This window comes from Schistocerca piceifrons, chromosome 5, assembly GCF_021461385.2.
Source record: "Schistocerca piceifrons isolate TAMUIC-IGC-003096 chromosome 5, iqSchPice1.1, whole genome shotgun sequence".
Classification (NCBI taxonomy): Eukaryota; Metazoa; Arthropoda; class Insecta; order Orthoptera; family Acrididae; genus Schistocerca; species Schistocerca piceifrons.
This window is the reverse complement of record NC_060142.1, coordinates 130,026,375-130,048,217: the sequence shown is the minus strand read 5'-3', so window position 1 is coordinate 130,048,217 and position 21,843 is coordinate 130,026,375. Positions and strand designations below refer to the sequence as shown.

At 45.2% G+C, this 21,843-nt stretch overlaps 1 non-coding gene across 1 annotated transcript; it reads right to left on the bottom strand.

Moving 5' to 3' along the window:
* Positions 1–21,509: 21,509 nt before the first annotated feature.
* Positions 21,510–21,583, bottom strand: Trnat-ugu. The gene has a single exon. It is a non-coding gene; the product is annotated as a tRNA-Thr (tRNA).
* Positions 21,584–21,843: the final 260 nt, after the last annotated feature.

Sequence of the window (21,843 nt, the reverse complement as noted above, 5' to 3'; positions counted from 1 at the left end):
GAGGGGCATGAAAGGGAAACAGTGGTTGGGAAGGGAGTGAGACAGGGTTGTAGCCTATCCCCGATGTTATTCAATCTGTATATTGAGCAAGCAGTAAAGGAAACAAAAAAAAAAAAAAAAAAAAAAAAAAAAAAAAAATCAGAATAGGAATTAAAATCCGTGGAGAAGAAATAGAAACTTTGAGGTTCGCCGATGACATTGTAATTCTGTTAGAGACAGCAAAGGACCTGGAAGAGCAGTTGAACGGAATGGACAGTGTCTTGAAAGGAGGATATAAGATGAACATCAACAAATGAAAACGAGTATAATGGAACGTAGTCGAATTAAATCGATTGATGCTGCGGGAATTAGATTAGGGAATGAGACGCTTAAAGTAGTAAATGAGTTTTGCTATTTGGGGAGCAAAATAAACGATGGTGGTCGAACTAGAGAGGATATTAAATGTAGACTGGCAATGACAAGGAAAGCGTTTCTGAAGAAGAGAAATTTGTTAACATAGAGTATAGATTTAAGTGTCAGGAAGTCGTTTCTGAAAGTATTTGTATGGAGTGTAGCCATGTATAGAAGTGAAACGTGGACGATAAATAGTTTAGGCAAGAAGAGAATAGAAGCTTTCGAAATATGGTACTACAGAAGAATGGTGAAGGTTAGATGGGTAGATGACGTAACTAATGCGGAGGTATTGAATAGAAATGGAGAGAAGAGAAATTTGTGGCACAACTTGTCTAGTAGAAGGGATCGGTTGGTAGGGCATATTCTGAGGCATCAAGGGATCACAAATTTAGTATTGGATGGCAGGTGGAGGGAGAAAATCGTAGAGGGAGACCAAGAGATGAATACACTAAACAGATTCAGAAGGATGTAGGTTGCAGTAGGTACTGGGAGATGAAGAACCTTGCACAGGATAGAGTAGCATGGAGAGCTGCATCAAACCAGTCTGTGGACTTAAGACCAAAATAACAACAATCGTGTGACCGAAATTTAACCGTATATTTTAAGTATTCTTGTGGGGGTCTCACCCTTTTTATTGTTAAGGGTAAATTGCGATTCAACATCTTAATATGTAACAACAATTTTACAGAAAGGAATCAACGTAACCTACAGAAGATAGGACTGAAAGCACTGAAACATGTCTGGGTAAAACAAAACTCCGAAGGTGTCTCGCACAAGGCGGAATTCCTTATCCAGTTTTCTTAGCGATCACGGAAATAATAAGAGCTTCAACACCACAAGACGATTACCTGTGTAAGTCATTTTCATATTCGCCTTGATCATTTGAAGACCTTACTGCACGGTAAACGGCGGCATCATCTGCAAACAGCGTAAGAGGGCTGGTCAAACTTTTATATCGTTAATACGGATTAAGAACAGGAGAAGCCTATAACGGTTCCTTCGGAATCTCTAGATACATCGTTGGTTTTGCTAAACGACTTTCCGTCATTTACTACGAGCTGTGATCTTTCTGACAGAAAGTCTCGAATTGTGTCACACAATTGACACGACACTCCATAGGCAGGCAATTTCATTAGAAGCCGCTTGTGAGAAACGGTGTCAAAAGCCTTCCGGAAATGTGGAACTGTGGAGTCAACTTGAGATGTTATGCCAATACCATAAATTACTTCGTCCGAATAAAGAGCCACTTGGGTTTCACAAGATCGATATCTTCTGAAATCGTGATGGTTATTTGTCAGTAGATCATTTTATTCGAGATCCCTTATAATGATAGAATATAGTGTATGTTCCACAATCGTTCTACGAATCTGCGTTGATGATGTGGTTCTATAAATCAGATTACTTCTCTCTTGTGTACTGGTGCGACATGCGGAACTTTCCAGTGGAAACAGAGGCTTTGTCGGTGAATTTGATTGATGAAATCGTGCTGGGATAGCAGCGGAGCGGCAGCGCAGCCTTGCAGCAACGTTTCAGCGGGTCTCCTACGCGTCACCTTCAGGCGAAGTGTCGGGTTCTTTTACGGCCGGCCGACCGCAGACCGCTCTGGCCAGGACTGTTATGCGCCGCGAGAAAAGTGTGCGGTCTGGCGGCTTTAAAGGATCGCACGCCGCACGAAGCCCGCACTGCGCACGGCTGACATCCCGAGAAGATTTCATCGATCTGGGAGCTGCAAGCGGCTATCACGCACGGGGTGTGCGGAGCAATGACTCGGAGGCAAAGTCAAAAAATGAAATATTAGAACACGTATTTCTTGCTCCCCTGCGTCGGCACAGCCGTCAACAATAACGAAAATGATTATTTAACACAACGAATCATACTGGATTTGTTTGTTAATAAGCTGAATAACTAAAGCCTCAAACGTAGAAATCGAATAGACGTTTAATTTCAAGTAACAATTTCTCACTAGGGACTGAGGAAGTTCGTGGTCAAGACATAAGTAAAGTTATTAAAACTTTAAGTGGTGTCCGTGCCTGCAGTCCAAGGCGCGAAATCACTATTTGAACTAGTTACAGACATTGAAATTAGAAATTTATCTATTCGGCAATTATCATTATTTTTCTTTAATACTTGAGAGTATTGCTTGTTTACAGTTTTCAATGAAATACTCAAGTAGATGTAATGTTTCCACACATCGAACTCAGAGTCAGTGTTTCTATCGCTGGATAATCGTAAAGTAAGTCACTTTTAATGATTAAAAAATTTATGACAATATATCATGTGCTGGACGTTAGCATAAAAGTTCTACCAATTCCTGTATATTTAATCAAAAAACGGTACTGCATTGCGATTAACTAACTGACATGGAAAGAATCGGAATTCGACACTGCCTGTTAAAGCAATGCAGCAGAACGACTTAATTCCAATCAAAGTAAACAATTTTATTTCAGTCATTAATGAAATAGAAACTTATTTACATAGATCCAAAGATAATTCCGTTTCGCACAAGGAGAACACCACTTCTAGGGTGTCGGCAAGAAGAACGGACTGGGGCGGAAATGATATGATAGAATTTCACGTCTCGTCGACGTCTGAATTGTTATGGCTGGATCACTAGGTCAGCTGGACAGGGCAGTTTGTGCTGGTGCCACTGGGAGAACCATCGCAGCTTTCGGATGAAGTGAATGATGAGAACCATACGGAACCTGGAATAGGATGGTTCCCGTAGAGGACGCTGACTGTGGTTTTGGAAGAGCACGCTGTCGACACACTCGAGTGCAAACTGAGTGTTTTACGAGTACTTGTCTGTATTGGTACACTTCACTACAGAGGTGAGCGATCGTGCTGGTACACTCTGTTTCCAAACATCATTGATACTGACTAAATGCCTGGATATTCAGAAAAAAGGAGCAGACTTCAAGAATTTACCTCTCAAAAATTACAAACGATAGAACACAACTGCAACACTCTTAGACAGAGAAAAAACAGGCCGCGCAGACGTTCAAAGCCGCAGAGGCGCTGTTGCTTGTTTACAGGACAATGGCAATGCAACAGGAACGATCGTTTGAGCGCTCAAATTATCTCAATTGAGAGTCCATTTTTATTGCGCAGCGTGCATTTAGGCGGCAGTTCTACAAAGAGCCGTCTCGTCATAAACAAGTTTATGAGTGACACTGAAATTTCGTAGAAGACAATTGCTACTGCAGAGGGAAACGTATGGGCCGTCCATGCTCATCGAGTAGAAACCAACGGTATGACGAGTTCTAAAGCAAAGTCTGCATGAGAAACAGTGCAAACTGCGCTGATTGTAAGTATTGCATCCTGATGACCCCAACAAGAAAGTTACGAATTTTGCACTACAATTCTAGAGGACACGAAAAAGAAAACAATTTTACTGAACGATATTTTTTCTGATAAATCCATATTCCATATTTCTGGTGCAGTTAATTGCCATATTAGGTTTTTGGCGATCGGGAATCCTATGGAAGACTCGTCGAAAATTAACGCCTTCTGTGCCACTCCTGTAAACAAGTGATGCGGACCATTCTTTTTTTTTTATTGAAATCAGTATCACAGGAATCTGGCATCTCGACATGCTAGAAACCTGGCTGTTTCAGGTACTTCAGAGTCGCTTCACGTAACTTTATCTCCGTGCAAGGTGTAGCCCCGTCTCACTTTTCCAACCGCGTCCGACGTTGCCAAAACGCCGGCCAGGGGGGGGGGGGGGGGCGAGTGGTTCTAGGCGCTACAGTCTGGAACCGCGCGATCGCTACGGTCGCAGGTTCGAATCCTGCCTCGGGCATGGATGTGTGTTATGTCCTTAGGTTAGTTAGGTTTAAGTAGTTCTATGTTTTAGGGGACTGATGACCTCAAAAGTTAAGTCCCATAGTGCTCAGAGCCATTTGAACCTTTTTTTTTGTTGGCAAAACGTTGGACTGAAAGAGGACGACGTTCGTGGCCGAGCGGTTCTAGGCGCCTCAGTCTGGAACCGCGCGACCGCTACGGTCGCAGGTTCGAATCCTGCCTCGGTGATGGATGTGTGTGATGTCCTTAGGTCAGTTAGGTTTAAGTAGTTCTGAGTTCTAGGGGACTGATGATCTCAGATGTTAAGTCCCATAGTGCTCAGAGCCATTTGAACCAACTGGAAAGAGGACGAGCAGAAGTTCAGTTGTATCGTCGGTGACCTCCAAGGTCAGCAGGGCATACATAAAAGCACGCCTTTTTGTCCCATCTTTGCTTACTACACTTCAAGATGTGCGGCTTGGAATTGTTGACGCAGTTAGTCAGATAACTGGACATCAACTTTATAGCGAAAACTGAGCTACGCTTTTAATGTTCAGCGTAACGTCTGTTGTTGACATAGAGTGCCTTAATCTTTCTGTGTTAAGTAACGTTGGAATTTTGCTTCTGCCCTTGTAGAGTTAGTGAGAAATAAATTTTGTGAAATCTGCTCCTTCTTTATGGGTAATTACGTGTACAAGGTATAGTTGCAATTCTCGTGAACAGATGTACTGGATAACAAAGACGTTTCATACTGACTACCAGACGCAGTAGTAAATTGTGTTGGAAATCTTGAGTTATTTTGTCAGCCTTTGGCGTGGCAACAGAACTCTCTTCTGTTCAGCTGAGTGAGAGAACGTCGTCAGTTCTTTCTTGTCTAACTTCTCAGGTTCCTGCTCCATTAAATCGCCACAATGGCGCTGCTGATTTTCGACTTTTTTCAAACGTTGACCGTCTTTTTTTCTGTTCTCTGCAGTCACTTCTTTTATGTAGCTCAGTGTCAGCCTTTCTAAAGTTTCCATCGGAAGTTTTTTGATATTTCTTGCTAATATTATCTGCTTACGTTCCAAAGCTCCGCGATTGGAATTAGCTCGCAAAGGTACGGAGGAAACTTGAGATTAGAAAATCCTGTTAAATTCTGTCCACAGTTTACGCAGACATGGGTCTGTTTCGGTTAAAAAATTACCAAGTCTTCTGTCACTGAGACAATGTGTTTCGCAGCACAACGCTTGCCTTATAAGAAGCAGACGTTGGACTGCCGCGGCAACCGCTTAACGTATTTTGTGTTGTTCATCTCTTCAGCACTCCGGAATAGCTGCGCGAGGCTTTCTGCTTCTCCTCACTATGGAAGTCAAGAACATTGGCTACCACTTTTGAACAGATAGAACGCATTATGTGCTGCTATTTCTGTGGAAATCTCTATTCTTGTTACATAACGAAGAACGAAAGAAGATGGCATATATTCTGCAGTGCATGGGAACAACATTCGGTCAGGCTACACTTAACGGTAGCGGCGAGTTGCATGTGTGTAGCCGGCAACGACATGTCGCACGAGTACTACACACAAAAAACTGCTACGCAGAGAATGGCTAAAACAACTGTACGTAGTTATGAATCACGTGTAAGTAGCCCTTAATTGTTTCCAACGTCACTTGGTAGGAAACAGGACTGTTTATGTAATATTTACCACGTTTGTAGAAACAGTCTACTCATGCAAGCAGTAACTTAAGATCATGTTTTCTCAAGCTATAGTACAACAGGAAGTCAATTGTGGATATTATGAACCGCAAGGTGTCCCAGTGTGGATTTATTTAAAACGTAACATGTTCAGGAAAGATAAAATCCCATTATGAAGTTCTATAAAGAAGGAAAAGATGAATCATTATTTCGCATTGTTCCATATACCTATAAATGTGTCCAAGCCGTATTACGTACTTTAAAAATCACTACAGTAGAGATAATCGAAAATATTCAAGCTGCAAACATGCATTGCCAGACATAAAAAAAGACTCTCCGTTTTTCGTGTAACATGGTATAACGATAGTAATTAGTGGTGGCGCTTGACACTATCACAGAAATCACTGCCATTTACCTGTCACCCTGCTGTGTCAACCGAGGATGTAGCTTTGAACATCTGTATGTTTATGTTATAGCAAAAGTTAACACCATTCAATTACGCCTGTGTTCCAATGCTCTGGATATAATGAGGCGTGAAAAAGAGTGTCATAATATTCACTGTATCATCCTACATACGTAATTCTTGGCAACTAATTGAATCCTTACGATTAATTTTTTACCTATATTCCAAAATTTGCTCACTACATATGTTACAAATTACAAACTAGTAACATAAAAATTTTATTACTACTGAAGAACATTAGGTATAGTGACTTGAATCATAATAACATCGCTAAAATGGGTCCAGAAATGACTCGGATACTTCTGTTTTTTCGTTTGATTCGTTACCTCTAGATTGTGTTTGAACTAAATGACACATTTGGACAAATGGTGCGTGATTAAAAAATGGCTCTGAGCACTATGGGACTTGACATCTGAGGACATCAGTCCCCTAGAACTTAGAACTACTTAAATCTAACTAACATAAGGACATCACACACATCCATGCCCGAGGCAGGATTCGAACCTGCGACCGTAGCGGTCGCGCGGTTCCAGACTGAAGCGCCTAGAACCGGGTTTTTTTATTTTTTATTTTTTTTCCGTTTTTTATTTTTCTGTTATTTCTATTTTATATATATAAAGAAAATTACCTCTTCCACTTCAGGCGTTGGCGCCTATCACCCATACTACCCCAAAAAACCTATCTAACCTAAAAACAAAAACAAAGCTAGTGCCACCGCCACTTTCATCCTAAAGCTAACTAGCACGGTCGTGCGACACCACTTCAGGTTCCGCCCACGAACAAAAATACCTCTTAACATTCTATTAAAAAGAAGAAAAGGATAAAGAAAGGGGTACAATACTTTATTATATTTTATTTGTTGCTCATTTTGTTCTTATGTATTTATTTTTAATTCTTTTTTTGTCCTGTTCTTTTTTTTTTTCCCCGGGGAGTGTCCACAGCAGCCAGACGGCGGAATTTCCTGGTCGTCTTCTCGTTCAGCGAGGGTGAAACACCCTATAATTACCGTTGATGTCTCTCATGAGTCCATCATGTGCAATCTCTCAGTCTCTTCCCACGCCTGGTTTTAATGATGAAATGAAAATGATCGTTTGGCGTCCTTACGGGGCAGGTCTGGCCGCCTTGGTGCAGGTCTTATTACATTCGACGCCACACTGGGCGACCTGCGCGCCGGATGGGGATGAAATAATGAAGAAGACAGCACAAAACCCAGTCCCTGAGTGGAGAAAATCTCTGACCCAGCCGGGAATCGAACCTGGGCCCGTAGGACGTCTCAGCCACATCGGCCGGCCGGTGATACTCTCTAGTGATGTAGTAACTTACGAGTTCTTAACAAGATTCTGGACACTAGCAGAATACGGCGGAAAAAAGCAGAAGTGTGGTATACTCACGGTGGAGACCGCAATGTGTGTTACCTGAGACAAGTTTCTCTGCCGTAGAAGTGATGTTGGGACAGCAATTACGTTCCGCAGAGGCGCAAGCTGTCTCCGCATACATGATGGCGGCCGCAGATAACACGTGCTACGATCGCGCTTTATTTTCGCTGCGGGACAATAGGCCATTGTGCGCTCGAGGCGCAGTTATTACTGTCCCCGCCGCCAGCGGACCGACACTCTATATTTACTCCCCAAAACAGGAAATAAGGCGAGCCGCGGAGCGTCACGCTCCTGGCTGTTGCCGATCTAGACAGGCCTGCGTTCTTGTGACCGCCGCGCGGCGTACGGGCCGTCGAGATGACTTCATTCGTGTCGAGAACAATCAGTACTCAATGACGTACAGTGTACAATGCCTTCCTGCCATTCTTGTCGGCTGTGTTCGTCTCTGTACTCAGTCCTCTGACTGAGGTGCTGCCAGGTAGCAGCTCTCGAGATCCACATTTCGCAGCTCGCAATTAGGCACGATTCGCACAGAGTGCGATAATACGAGGGGCGTTTGAAAAGTCCGTGCAAAGTCCGGGAAATCGCACTCGTGCAAGCAGTAACTTAAGATCATGTTTTCTCAAGCTATACTACAACAGGAAGTCAATTGTGGATATTATGAACCGCAAGGTGTCCCAGTGTGGATTTATTTAAAACGTAACATGTTCAGGGAAGATAAAATCCCATTATGAAGTTCTATAAAGAAGGAAAAGATGAATCATTATTTCGCATTGTTCCATATACCTATAAATGTGTCCAAGCCGTATTACGTACTTTAAAAATCACTACATTAGAGATAATCGAAAATATTCAAGCTGCAAACATGCATTGCCAGACATAAAAAAGACTCTCCGTTTTTCGTGTAACATGGTACAACGATAGTAATTAGTGGTGGTAGTGTGGTGTCACCGCCAGACACCACACTTGCTAGGTGGTAGCTTAAATCGGCCGCGGTCCATTTAGAACATGTCGGACCCGCGTGTCGCCACTGTGTGATCGCAGACCGAGCGCCACCACAAGGCAGGTCTCGAGATACGGGATAGCTCTCGCCCCAGTTGTACGACGACTTTGCTAGCGACTACACTGACGAAGCCTTTCTCTCATTTGCCGAGAGACTGTTAGAATAGCCTTCAGCTAAGTCCATGGCTACGACCTAGCAAGGCGCCATTAACCGTATCTGAAGAGAGTCTTATTTGTATTATCAACAGCGATGTACCACAACTTGGAATAAAGTTAAGTATTTGAGGAGCTGCATACTTTTCTTATTAGAATTCACTACTTATCCTGTTCCAGAATTCACGCCCGTCAACGTTAGATTTCGGCCTCCTCTCTCTACAAGGTGTTGGCACATTTACCAACACATCAGGTAGCTTTCTACAAACGTGGTAAATATTACATAAACAGTCCTGTTTCCTACCAAGTGACGTTGGAAACAATTAAGGGCTACTTACACGTGATTCATAACTACGTACAGTTGTTTTAGCCATTCTCTTCGTAGCAGTTTTTTGTGTGTAGTACTCGTGCGACATGTCGTTGCCGGCTACACACATGCAACTCGCCGCTACCTGACCGAATGTTGTTCCCGTGCACTGCAGAATATTTGCCATCTTCTTTCGTTCTTCGTTATGTAACAAGAATAGAGATTTCCACAGTAATAGCAGCACATAATGCGTTCTATCTGTTCAAAAGTGGTAGCCAATGTTCTTGACTTCCACAGTGAGGAGAAGCAGAAAGCCTCGCGCAGCTATTCCGGAGTGCTGAAGAGATGAACAACACAAAATATGTTAAGCGGTTGCCGCGGCAGTCCAACGTCTGCTTCTTATAAGGCAAGCGTTGTGCTGCAAAACACATTGTCTCAGTGACAGAAGACTTGGTAATTTTTTAACTGAAACAGACCCATGTCTGCGTAAATTGTGGACAGAATTTTACAGGATTTTCTAATCTCAAGTTTCCACCGTACCTTTGCGAGCTAATTCCTATCGCGGAGCTTTGGAACGTAAACAGATAATATTAGCAAGAAATATCAAAAAACTTCCGTTGGAAACTTTAGTCCGGGAAATGGCACCACCGGCGCGTATCGATGTCATGTTTCGTTAGTAGCATCTTTGGAAAGAACGTACACCAAGTTTCAGCCATATTGGTCTATTTATGTGTGTTTGGCATTCGTGTAAATCAAGGAATTCGAGTGATTGTCAAAAAATCGACGAAAAAGAATTTCGTGTGGTGATTAAACATTACTTTATGAAAGGCAAAACGCCTCAGGAGACTAAAGAGAATTTTGAAAAACATTACGGTCGCAGGTTCGAATCCTGCCTCAGGCATGGATGTGTGTGATGTCCTTAGGTTAGACAGGTTTAAGTAGTTCTAAGTTCTAGGGAACTGATGACCTCAGAAGTTAAGTCCCATAGTACTCAGAGCCATTTGAACCATTTGAACTGCACCTTCGATTAGAACAGTTCATAAGACGTTTCAAAAATATCGGAGTGGCGATATGGGCACAAGGGATGCTGAACGTGCTGGATGCCCTCTGGAGGTTACCACTCCAGAAACCATTGATAAAATCCATCACATGGTGAGTGATGACAGAAGAGTTAAGGTGCGTGGGATTGATAGTGCTGCGGGCATCTCGAATGAACGGGTACATAATATTTTGCATAAACATTTTGACATCAGAAAGGTATCCGCAAGATGGGTTCCGCGATTGCTCACGCTTGACCAAAAACGGAATCGTGTGAAGTGCTGCAAGGATAGTTTGCAGCTGTTCAGGAAGAATCCACAGGACTTACAGCGTCGTTTCGTTACTGTGGGTGAAACATGGATACATTATTATATTCCTGAGACCAGACAACAATCTACCAAGGGAGAATCTGCACCAAAAAAGCCGGCCGCGGTGGTCTCGCGGTTCTAGGCGCGCAGTCCGGAACCGTGCGACTGCTACGGTCGCAGGTTCGAATCCTGCTTCGGGCATGGTTGTGTGTGATGTCCTTAGGTTAGTTAAGTTTAAGTAGTTCTAAGTTCTAGGGGACTGATGACCACAGCAGTTGAGTCCCATAGTGCTCAGAGCCATTTGAACCATTTTTTTGCACCAAAAAAGGCGAAGAGCATTCCTTCGTCCGGAAAGGTTCTGGCGACATCTTTTGGGATTCGCAAGGGATAATCCTCATCGACAATCTGGAAAAGGGTAAAACTATTACAGGTGCATATTAATCATCGTTATTGGACGTTTGAAAACCAAGCTGCATCCTTCACGACAATGCACCCGCACACACCTCAGCAGTTGTGGTCGCAGAATTAATGGAAATATGATTTAACTCGTTTCAGATCCCCCCTATTCTCCAGACTTGGCTCTCTCGGACTACAATCTGTTCCCCAATATGAAGAAATGGCTGGCGGGACAAAGATTTTATTTAAACGAGGAGGTGATTGCAGCAACTAGTAGCTATTTTGCAGACTTGGACAATTCCTATTATTCGGAAGGGATCTACAAATTAAAACAGCGTTGGACGAAGTGTATAAGTCTAAAAGGAGACCATGTCCAAAAATAAAAAAAGGTTTACCCCAAACACGTAAGTAGTTTTTATTTTTGCACGGACTGTTCAAGCGCTCCTCGTACAAACTGTTTCTGGCAAGTTAGGCGAGTGGTCCCATATACCAAAAATCGACAAGCGCCCGTTACCGTGCAATCACTGCGACCCAGTATGATAGTGTGAGAAACCTGTCACTCGAAAATGGGGAGCAAAATGCAGCAACGCTTTAATACGAAATTTTGTGTCAAATTAGGGAAAATGGCGACGGAAACTTATGGAATGTGAATGTAAGTGTCCGGTGTTGAAGCATTGAGTAAAAAGTGTGTTTACGAGTGGTTTAAACGCTACAGAGGCAGAAAAGTTGTCGATGCTGAGCCGGGTCCGGATTGACCGTCAACATGCACAGTCCCATCGAACGAGTGTGACGGATGGTTGCGGATGATCGGCGGCTGTCTTTGATAGCAGGTACTAGGGGGTCAGCAGAGACAGTTTAAACACTATTATTGACAAACATCTGAAAAGGCGGAAGACTTACGCTCAGTTTGTAACGCACAGACTGGCAGACGAGCAGAAGTAATCTCGGATGGAAAAGTTACGAGATTCCGTCGACATGTCTGATCAGAACACGCAGTCTTTGGAAACCGTCATTACAGGAGACGAGACCTGGCGCTAACAGTACGATCCGGAAACCGAGCGACAGTCAATTTCGTGGTGTTAATCATCTTCCCCGCCTCCCAAAAAAAAGTCAACTAACAAAAGCCCGCATCTCGTGGTCGTGCGGTAGCGTTCTCGCTTCCCACGTCCGGGTTCCCGGGTTCGATTCCCGGCGGGGTCAGGGATTTTCTCTGCCTCGTGATGGCTGGGTGTTGTGTGATGTCCTTCGGTTAGTTAGGTTTAAGTAGTTCTAAGTTCTAGGGGAGTGATGACCATAGATGTTAAGTCCCATAGTGCTCAGAGCCATTTGAACCATTTGAGCTAACAAAATCCAAAATTTGGACGATGTCGATTGCCTTTTTCGACATTTTTTTGAACATGTTTTTTGCTCGAGTATAATGTCGTTTTTGGAAACCCAGAATCTACTCTGTAGGAATCAACATGGATTCCGGAAACAGCGATCGTGTGAGACCCAAGTCGCTTTATTTGTTCATGAGACGCAGAAAATATTAGATACAGGCTCCCTGGTAGATGCTATTTTCCTTGACTTCCGGAAGGCGCTCGATACAGTTCCGCACTGTCGCCTGATAAACAAAGTAAGAGCCTACGGAATATCAGACCAGCTGTGTGGCTGGATTGAAGAGTTTTTAGCAAACGGAACACAGCATGTTGTTCTCAATGGAGAGACGTCTACAGACGTTAAAGTAACCTCTGGCGTGCCACAGGGGAGTGTTATGGGACCATTGCTTTTCACAATATATATAAATGACCTAGTAGATAGTGTCGGAAGTTCCATGCGGCTTTTCGCGGATGATGCTGTAGTATACAGAGAAGTTGCAGAATTAGAAAATTGAAGCGAAATGCAGGAAGATCTGCAGCGGTTAGGCACTTGGTGCAGGGAGTGGCAAATGACTCTTAACATAGACAAATGTAATGTATTGCGAATACATAGAAAGAAGGATCCTTTATTGTATTATTATATGATAGCGGAACAAAAACTGGTAGCAGTTACTTCTGTAAAATATCTGGGAGTATGCGTGCGGAACGATTTGAAGTGGAATGATCATATAAAATTAATTGTTAATAAGGCGGCTACCAGGTTGAGGTTCATTGGGAGAGTCCTTAGAGAATGTAGTCCATCAACAAAGGAGGTGGCTTACAAAACACTCGTTCGACCTATACTTGAGTATTGCTCATCAGTGTGGGATCCGTACCAGGTTGGGTTGACGGAGGAGATAGAGAAGATCCAAAGAAGAGCGGCGCGTTTCGTCACAGGGTTATTTGGTAACCGTGATAGCGTTACGGAGATGTTTAGCAAACTCAAGTGGCAGACTCTGCAAGAGAGGCGCTCTGCATCGCGGTGTAGCTTGCTGTCCAGGTTTCGAGAGGGTGCGTTTCTGGATGAGGTATCGAATATATTGCTTCCCCCTACTTATACCCCCCGAGGAGATCACGAATGTAAAATTAGAGAGATTCGAGCGCGCACGGAGGCTTTCAGACAGTCGTTCTTCCCGCGAACCATACGCGACTGGAACAGGAAAGGGAGGTAATGACAGTGGCACGTAAAGTGCCCTCCGCCACACACCGTTGGGTGGCTTGCGGAGTATAAATGTAGATGTAGATGTAGAAAGGGCTAGATCCGTGACGGATTTCTACTTGAGGGTCAAACTATTGACGCGAAAGTATACGAAGGAGTTTTGAAACAGCTGCTGTAACGCACCTGGCTGGTTCTGCCGGAACTGTACCGGAGTGGAGCCAGAACGACCCTCCACACGCTGCGGTTCGCGTATTCAGCTTCCTCGCTCAAAGCCAGGTGACTGGTCTTCGACAGCCTCCTCATTATTCTCCAGATATAGCGCCGCCAGACTTCTTTTTGTTTCCTCACCTAAAAGTAGACCCGAAAGGCTTACGCTTCGCACGCGCTGAGCGTGACCACGGTGCTTCTGGCGATTCCGCAGGATGACTTTGCCGACAGTTACCGACAGCTCAACAGTCGATGTCAGAAGCAAGTGTAACCTCGTTTCCTTTATTTTTTGAGAACTTTTCAGATGCACCTTGTAACTTACCGCAATAACCACATATGGGCAGAAAGCAATCCTCAGGAGCAGTATGTCGTCCTGAACGGGATAACTTCAACAGAAACAAGATTAACTTCAGGTGTGCCCCAGGGCAGTGTAATAGGTCCGCTGCTTTTTACGATTTACATAAACGATCTGGTTGATGGTACTGACAGCGGTATTAGACTGTTTGCCGATGATGCTGTAGTTTACAGGAAAGTGGTATCACACGAAGGTTGTGAACAAATCAATGAGGATTTGCAGAAAATAAGTGCTTGGTGTAATGACTGGCACTTATTTCTCGATATTAGTAAGTGTAACCTACTGCGTATAACAAGGAGAAAATCCCCATTAATGTATGAGTACAAAATAAATGGCCAATCTTTTGAAGCGGTAATATCCGGCAAATATCTGGGTGTATTCGAAATGATTTCAAATGGAATTATCAGATTACACAAGTAACGGGTAAGGCGAACTCTAGACTGCGGTTTATTGGTAAAATCCTGAAGCGATGCAGTCCTTCAACCAAGGAGATAGCTTACAATACGTTAGTTCGTCCAGTCTTAGAGTATTGTTCGTCTGTATGGGACCCTTACCAGTTGGGTCTGATTCAAGAAATTGAGAAGGTCCAAAGAAGAGCGGCAAGATTCGTGTCTGGTACATTTAGCCATCGCGAGAGCGTTACAAATCTCATAGAAAGTTTGAAATGGGACACACTTGCAGATAGACGACGCGCTAAACAGAAGGGGCTGCTCACTAAATTCCGAAATCAAATGTTCACCGAGCATATGTTATTACCACCAACTTTCAAATCGCGTAATGATCATCATTCAAAGATAAGGGAAATAAGAGCTCGTACTGAGGCGTGCAGACAGTCGTTTTTCCCTCGTGCGATCCACGAGTGGAACAGAGGGGGAGAAATACGACTTTCGCGCGAGTTGTGTCCTCCGCCACACACCGCTTGGTGGCTAGCGGAGCACACAGGGTGTTACAAAAAGGTACGGCCAAACTTTCAGGAAACATTCCTCACACACAAATAAAGAAAAAATGTTATGTGGACATATGTCCGGAAACGCTTAATTTCCATGTTAGAGCTCATTTTAGTTTCGTCAGTATGTACTGTACTTCCTCGATTCACCGCCAGTTGGCCCAATTGAAGGAAGGTAATGTTGACTTCGGTTCTTGTGTTGCCATGCGACTCATTGCTCTACAGTATTAGCATCAAGCACATCAGTACGTAGCATCAACAGGTTAGTGTTCATCACGAACGTGGTTTTGCAGTCAGTGCAATGTTTACAAATGCGGAGTTGGCAGATGCGCATTTGATGTATGGATTAGCACGGGGCAATAGCCGTGGCGCGGTACGTTTGTATCGAGACAGATTTCTAGAACGAAGGCGTCCCGACAGGAAGACGTTCGAAGCAATTGATCGGCGTCTTAGGGAGCACGGAACATTCCAGCCTATGACTCGCGACTGGGGAAGACCTCGAACGACGAGGACACCTGCAATGGACGAGGCAATTCTTCGTGCAGTTGACGATAACCCTAATGTCAGCGTCAGAGAAGTTACTGCTGTACAAGGTAACGTTGACCACGTCAATGTATGGAGAGTGCTACGGGAGAACCAGTTGTTTCCGTACTATGTACAGCGTGTGCAGGCACTATCAGCAACTGATTGGCCTCCACGGGTACACTTCTGCGAATGGTTCATCCAACAATGTGTCAATCCTCATTTCAGTGCAAATGTTCTCTTTACGGATGAGGCTTCATTCCAACGTGATCAAATTGTAAATTTTCACAATCAACATTTGTAGGCTGACGAGAATCCGCACGCAATTGTGCAATCACGTCATCAACACAGATTTTCTGTGAACGTTTGGGCAGGCATTGTTGGTGATGCCTTGATTGGGCCCCATGTTCTTCCACTTTCGCTCAATGGAGCACGTTATCATGATTTCATACGGGATACTCTACCTGTGCTGCTAGAACATGTGCCTTTACAAGTACGACACAACGTGTGGTTCATGCACGATGGAGCTCCTGCACATTTCAGTCGAAGTGTTCGTACGATTCTCAACAACGGATTCGGTGACTGATGGATTGGTAGAGGCGGACCAATTCCATGGCCTCCACGCACTCCTGACCTCAGCCTTCTTGACTTTCATTTATGGGGGCATTTGAAAGCTCTTGTCTACGCAACCCCGGTACCAAATGTAGAGACTCTTCGTGCTCGTATTGTGGACGGCTGTGATACAATACGCCATTCTCCAGGGCTGCATGAGCGCATCAGGGATCCATGCGACGGAGGGTGGATGCATGTATCCTCGCTAACGGAGGACATTTTGAACATTTCCTGTAACAAAGTGTTTGAAGTCACTATGGTACGTTCTGTTGCTGTGTGTTTCCATTCCATGATTAATGTGATTTGAAGAGAAGTAATAAAATGAGCTCTAACATGGAAAGTAAGCGTTTCCGTACACATGTCCACATAGCATATTTTCTTTCTTTGTGTGTGAGGAATGTTTCCTGAAAGTTTGGCCGTACCTTTTTGTAACACCCTGTATGTGTAGATGTAGATGTAGGAGGAAGGTATCAGGTTCACTTTAGTAGGAATACGTGGACAGGAATTGTAGGTGACATACTCATAAGGCCATACACTTTGCCGGACAGATTGAAAGGTACCTGTGCTACTGGAGAACGTTACACTTTCAGAACGACAAGGCACAGGGTTTACGCACGACGGGGCACCAGCCCGTTTTCTAGGACTCGTGCGACGGTATGTAAACAAAAACGTTCAATGAACGATGGCTCGGCTGAGGTGGTCAATTAGCGTCCCGTCACCTTTATCCCTCAGGATTCCTGGCTATGGGGACGTTTTAAGGTATTCCAGACCGTCCGACAAGGTGTACACGTTATGTGACCGTGTGTAGCGTGCATGTAACGAAACCCGAGAACAACCAGGTGTGTTCGCACGAATTCGTGATGCTCAACGAGAAGGAGGGGCTCTAGGATGAGTGCTATCCATATTGAGCAACTCCTAGCATATCAACAAACAAATGGCTATTATCGCACACAATGACCCATATCTCAACATTTTATTATTATTATTTGGACGTAGGCCAGCAGCACTATTTTTCAAGCCTTAACCGCTATTAAGCCTATCTCCTGTAAGAGCCCTCCAAGGTCTCATTAATTATGAGGCCCGTGAAAAAAATTACTGCATAGGTTGGCAACACTGCGATGTGAATGACACAACGATACTGTTGTTTAAGTCAGTTTTACGGCAGTATTAAGTAAGAAGACCATATTTTGTTTGGCCGGCCGCAGTGACCGTGCGGTTCTAGGCGCTACAGTCTGGAACCGCGTGACCGCTACGGTCGCAGGTTCGAATCCTGCCTCGGGTATGGATGTGTGTGATGTCCTTAGGTTAGTTAGGTTTAAGTAGTTCAAAGTTCTATGGGACTGATGATCACAGCAGTTAAGTCCGATAGTGCTGAGAGCCATTTGAACCAGCCATATTTTGTTTTTGCCGAAGACGGTGTTTTGTTTTATAAGAACGGAAGTTGAAAATGGCGTCCGTGCTGATCTCGGGTACAGTGACTGTCAAGAATCAAAGATAGTACATAAAAATCGAATCTTTTCGTGGCAAAAATTCTACCAAACATTTGACATGCGTGGCCAAACTTTCTTGCATCGTATCGTCAATATTGGTGAATCTTACGTTACAGAATTGTGAGGCGGAGTTGAAATCACAGTCGAACGACCAAAAAATTTTGATGGGGCTCAATCAAAGGTCAAAGGAATGTTCATCTTTACTTATAACTACCTTGGAAGCATCATTACAGACAGATAGCCATGTGGGCAAAGTGTCACTGACATGTACTATCTTCAGTGCATTCGCCATCGGATCGGAAAAACGCATAAAACCCGACGTCAAACGCTGCTTCTCCATAACGCTTTCCCGCACAACGACAACGTCGTAACTGAAAAACTGCGTGGATGTGGCTGATGGCTGCCACCTCACCTCAGACGGCGTTCAGTCCACCTCATGCTAGAGCTTCGCGAGGCCGGCGTTACAAGTGTCTTGTGCAGTCTTCTCACGCCGTTACCTCCGCTGAGTAAAAATGGCGAAAGTGCCCCAGCGTTGGGACGTAGCAAAGAGAGTACATTCGAGGACTCAAAAGATTATGATTAAAAAACATGGGAGCAAAAAATTACGTAATATCTGTCAGTCCTCACTTGGGAGACGATTTTCGCTTCATTTTATTGAGGCATGCCTCGACCGTTGTATGTTCCATAGATCATTTGAACGCTTTTTTGTGGTAATGAAGTGGAACGAGTGAGACTATAGAATATCTGTATACGATTGGTTTCAATGGATGGCTACATGCTGTCCATTTATAAGTTGCTTAATGGCAATCTGGCATAAATCTAACTTGAATGAACATTTTATTTCTAAAAAAAAAAAAAGGGTTCAAATGACTCTGAGCACTATGGGACTTAACTTCTGAGGTCATCAGTCCCCTAGAACTTAGAACTACTTAAACCTAACTAACCTAAGGACATCACACACATCCATGCCCGAGGCAGGATTCGAACCTGCGACCGTAGCAGTCGCGCCGTTTCCAGACTGTAGCGACTAAAACCGCTCGGCCACCCCGGCCGGTCTTATTTCTCAGTCCTGCTGCTGTAACTACAAACTAGCTCTAACAGGCTTCCAGGCCGAAGAACAGAAGGAGTTATTCAGAAGATACGATTTTAAGTAAGTACTACCTGTCAGACAAACTACACTCCTGGAAATTGAAATAAGAACACCGTGAATTCATTGTCCCAGGAAGGGAAAACTTTATTGACAGATTCCTGCGGTCAGATACATCACATGTTCACACTGACAGAACCACAGGCACATAGACACAGGCAACAGAGCATGCACAATGTCGGCACTAGTACAGTGTATATCCACCTTTCGCAGCAATGCAGGCTGCTATTCTCCCATGGAGACGATCGTAGAGATGCTGGATGTAGTCCTGTGGAACGGCTTGCCATGCCATTTCCACCTGGCGCCTCAGTTGGACCAGCGTTCGTGCTGGACGTGCAGACCGCGTGAGACGACGCTTCATCCAGTCCCAAACATGCTCAATGGGGGACAGATCCGGAGATCTTGCTGGCCAGGGTAGTTGACTTACACCTTCTAGAGCACGTTGGGTGGCACGGGATACATGCGGACGTGCATTGTCCTGTTGGAACAGCAAGTTCCCTTGCCGGTCTAGGAATGGTAGAACGATGGGTTCGATGACGGTTTGGATGTACCGAGCACTATTCAGAGTCCCCTCGACGATCACCAGTGGTGTACGGCCAGTGTAGGAGATCGCTTCCCACACCATGATGCCTGGTGTTGGCCCTGTGTGCCTCGGTCGTATGCAGTCCTGATTGTGGCGCTCACCTGCACGGCGCCAAACACGCATACGACCATCATTGGCACGAAGGCAGAAGCGACTCTCATCGCTGAAGACGACACGTCTCCATTCGTCCCTCAATTCACGCCTGTCGCGACACCACTGGAGGCGGGCTGCACGATGTTGGGGCGTGAGCGGAAGACGGCCTAACGGTGTGCGGGACCGTAGCCCAGCTTCATGGAGACGGTTGCGAATGGTCCTCGCCGATACCCCAGGAGCAACAGCGTCCCTAATTTGCTGGGAAGTGGCGGTGCGGTCCCCTACGGCACTGCGTAGGATCCTACGGTCTTGGCGTGCATCCGTGCGTCGCTGCGGTCCGGTCCCAGGTCGACGGGCACGTGCACCTTCCGCCGACCACTGGCGACAACATCGATGTACTGTGGAGACCTCACGCCCCACGTGTTGAGTAATTCGGCGGTACGTCCACCCGGCCTCCCGCATGCCCACTATACGCCCTCGCTCAAAGTCCGTCAACTGCACATACGGTTCACGTCCACGCTGTCGCGGCATGCTACCAGTGTTAAAGACTGCGATGGAGCTCCGTATGCCACGGCAAACTGGCTGACACTGACGGCGGCGGTGCACAAATGCTGCGCAGCTAGCGCCATTCGACGGCCAACACCGCGGTTCCTGGTGTGTCCGCTGTGCCGTGCGTGTGATCATTGCTTGTACATCCCTCTCGCAGTGTCCGGAGCAAGTATGGTGGGTCTGACACACCGGTGTCAATGTGTTCTTTTTTCCATTTCCAGGAGTGTATGTTGTTGGGTAAATGGTCAAAAAAATCTGTTGATACATATTGAACTCCTTTGTGAGCCACTGACAGTTTAAGTGAAGAAGGTGATTTTTTTTTCCTTCTAGTGCTGTACACATGACTATCGCTATTCTTCTCCTCCCTGTATTGGAATCTAAAATCGTATTCGCTCCTACCGTCCAAACACCGTTTACTCATTGGGTAACGTGAGGCGACTGGAATGCAGACAAGTAATTCCGTGATGACAGAGCTCGCTTGTTCCCGAAGCTATAAAGGCTGTCCCGTTCGTAATAAGCTCAAATAACACCAAAGAGAAGAAGAAACAAAGAGGCACGCTTAGCACCTTAATTTCTTTACCAAATTGCTGTGAAACTGTTTCATTGTCCCAAATTTTTATTTAATCGGTATTTACAAGTAAGAGTGATTAACGACCGACAGAGGGAGCTAAAATCTCGCAGCTTAACAGAAATAGCGTCCCAGAAAAGAAAATTGTAAACTACGCAGGCGAGTAGTAGCGTGGTCTCTCCTGCACAGCAGTACTCCGGACGATTATGTTCTCTCAGTGGCCGAAAAACGTATGTACGCTAACGGCGGCACGTCACCCGAGCATGCCGTTCTCTTTGGCAGTTCGGACGGCAGGCTTTCGCACGGTGCACCATAATTACTCACTGTTATGACAGGCACTCCCTGCAGTTTTTAATTAGCGCCTCAGACGGCTATCTCGTAAAGTGAAAGGGGTCCTTCCTGTTCCCTCTATACTTCTATAACTATCCTGCCCAGCGTGCCACATCTCGATCCGGGCGCTAATTACCGTAGTGCGGAAGTGAGCGCGCTGCGGTTGCACAAAGTAATCATTCGCCATAAGGGCTCCCGTTTCAGCAGGAAATCTAACAAGCTCGAGTTTTCCCCAGACTGAGCTCTGATAATACCGGAAAAACCACATTTTAGAAGGGCAACCACAGAGACAACCCTTACTCTGACTGTGACAACGTTATTGTATGAGGTGCCAATGACACGTTGTCAGGTATGGGTGGCAGGAGACGAGATGTGACGACGGGTCACGAGTCCCGTTCGGATAGGCCAGTCGGTAGAGCACTTGCCACACTGTTTTAGTCTTCGTCTCAGCGTTTGTCCCGCCTAGTACGGGGTGCGCTGTACTGGAGATCTGGCACGTTTCTCATATTTGGCTCTCTCTGTCAGAGCAGTCGTCAGTTATCTGAGGCGAGGAAATCTGCGTGCCTGTTATGGTCGTATTTCAACTGAAATTACAATGAAATGAACACCCTTAGCTGCTTACAGGCGTTGACATACGTCAACGAGGACAGATGAAAATATATGCCCCGACCGGGACTCGAACCCGGGATCTCATGCTTACATGGCAGACGCTCTATCCGTCTGAGCCACCGAGGACACAAAGGATAGTGCAACTGCAGGGATTTATCTCTCGCACGCCTCTCGCGAGAGGGAGAGAATGTGGGCTCACCGGCCACTTGACCATCTTCTTCTTCTGTGCGAATGCACAAACAGTGCCCGAACTCTTACGGGAATCGGCAACGCGCCCCGAGTAATGAGTATAATGGGCGGGGGCACTACGAATGTAGTGCGGGACAATACGTTGAGAATGCGGGTTTCGCGGGAGACGTGCCAGAGATAATTCCCTGCAGTCGCGC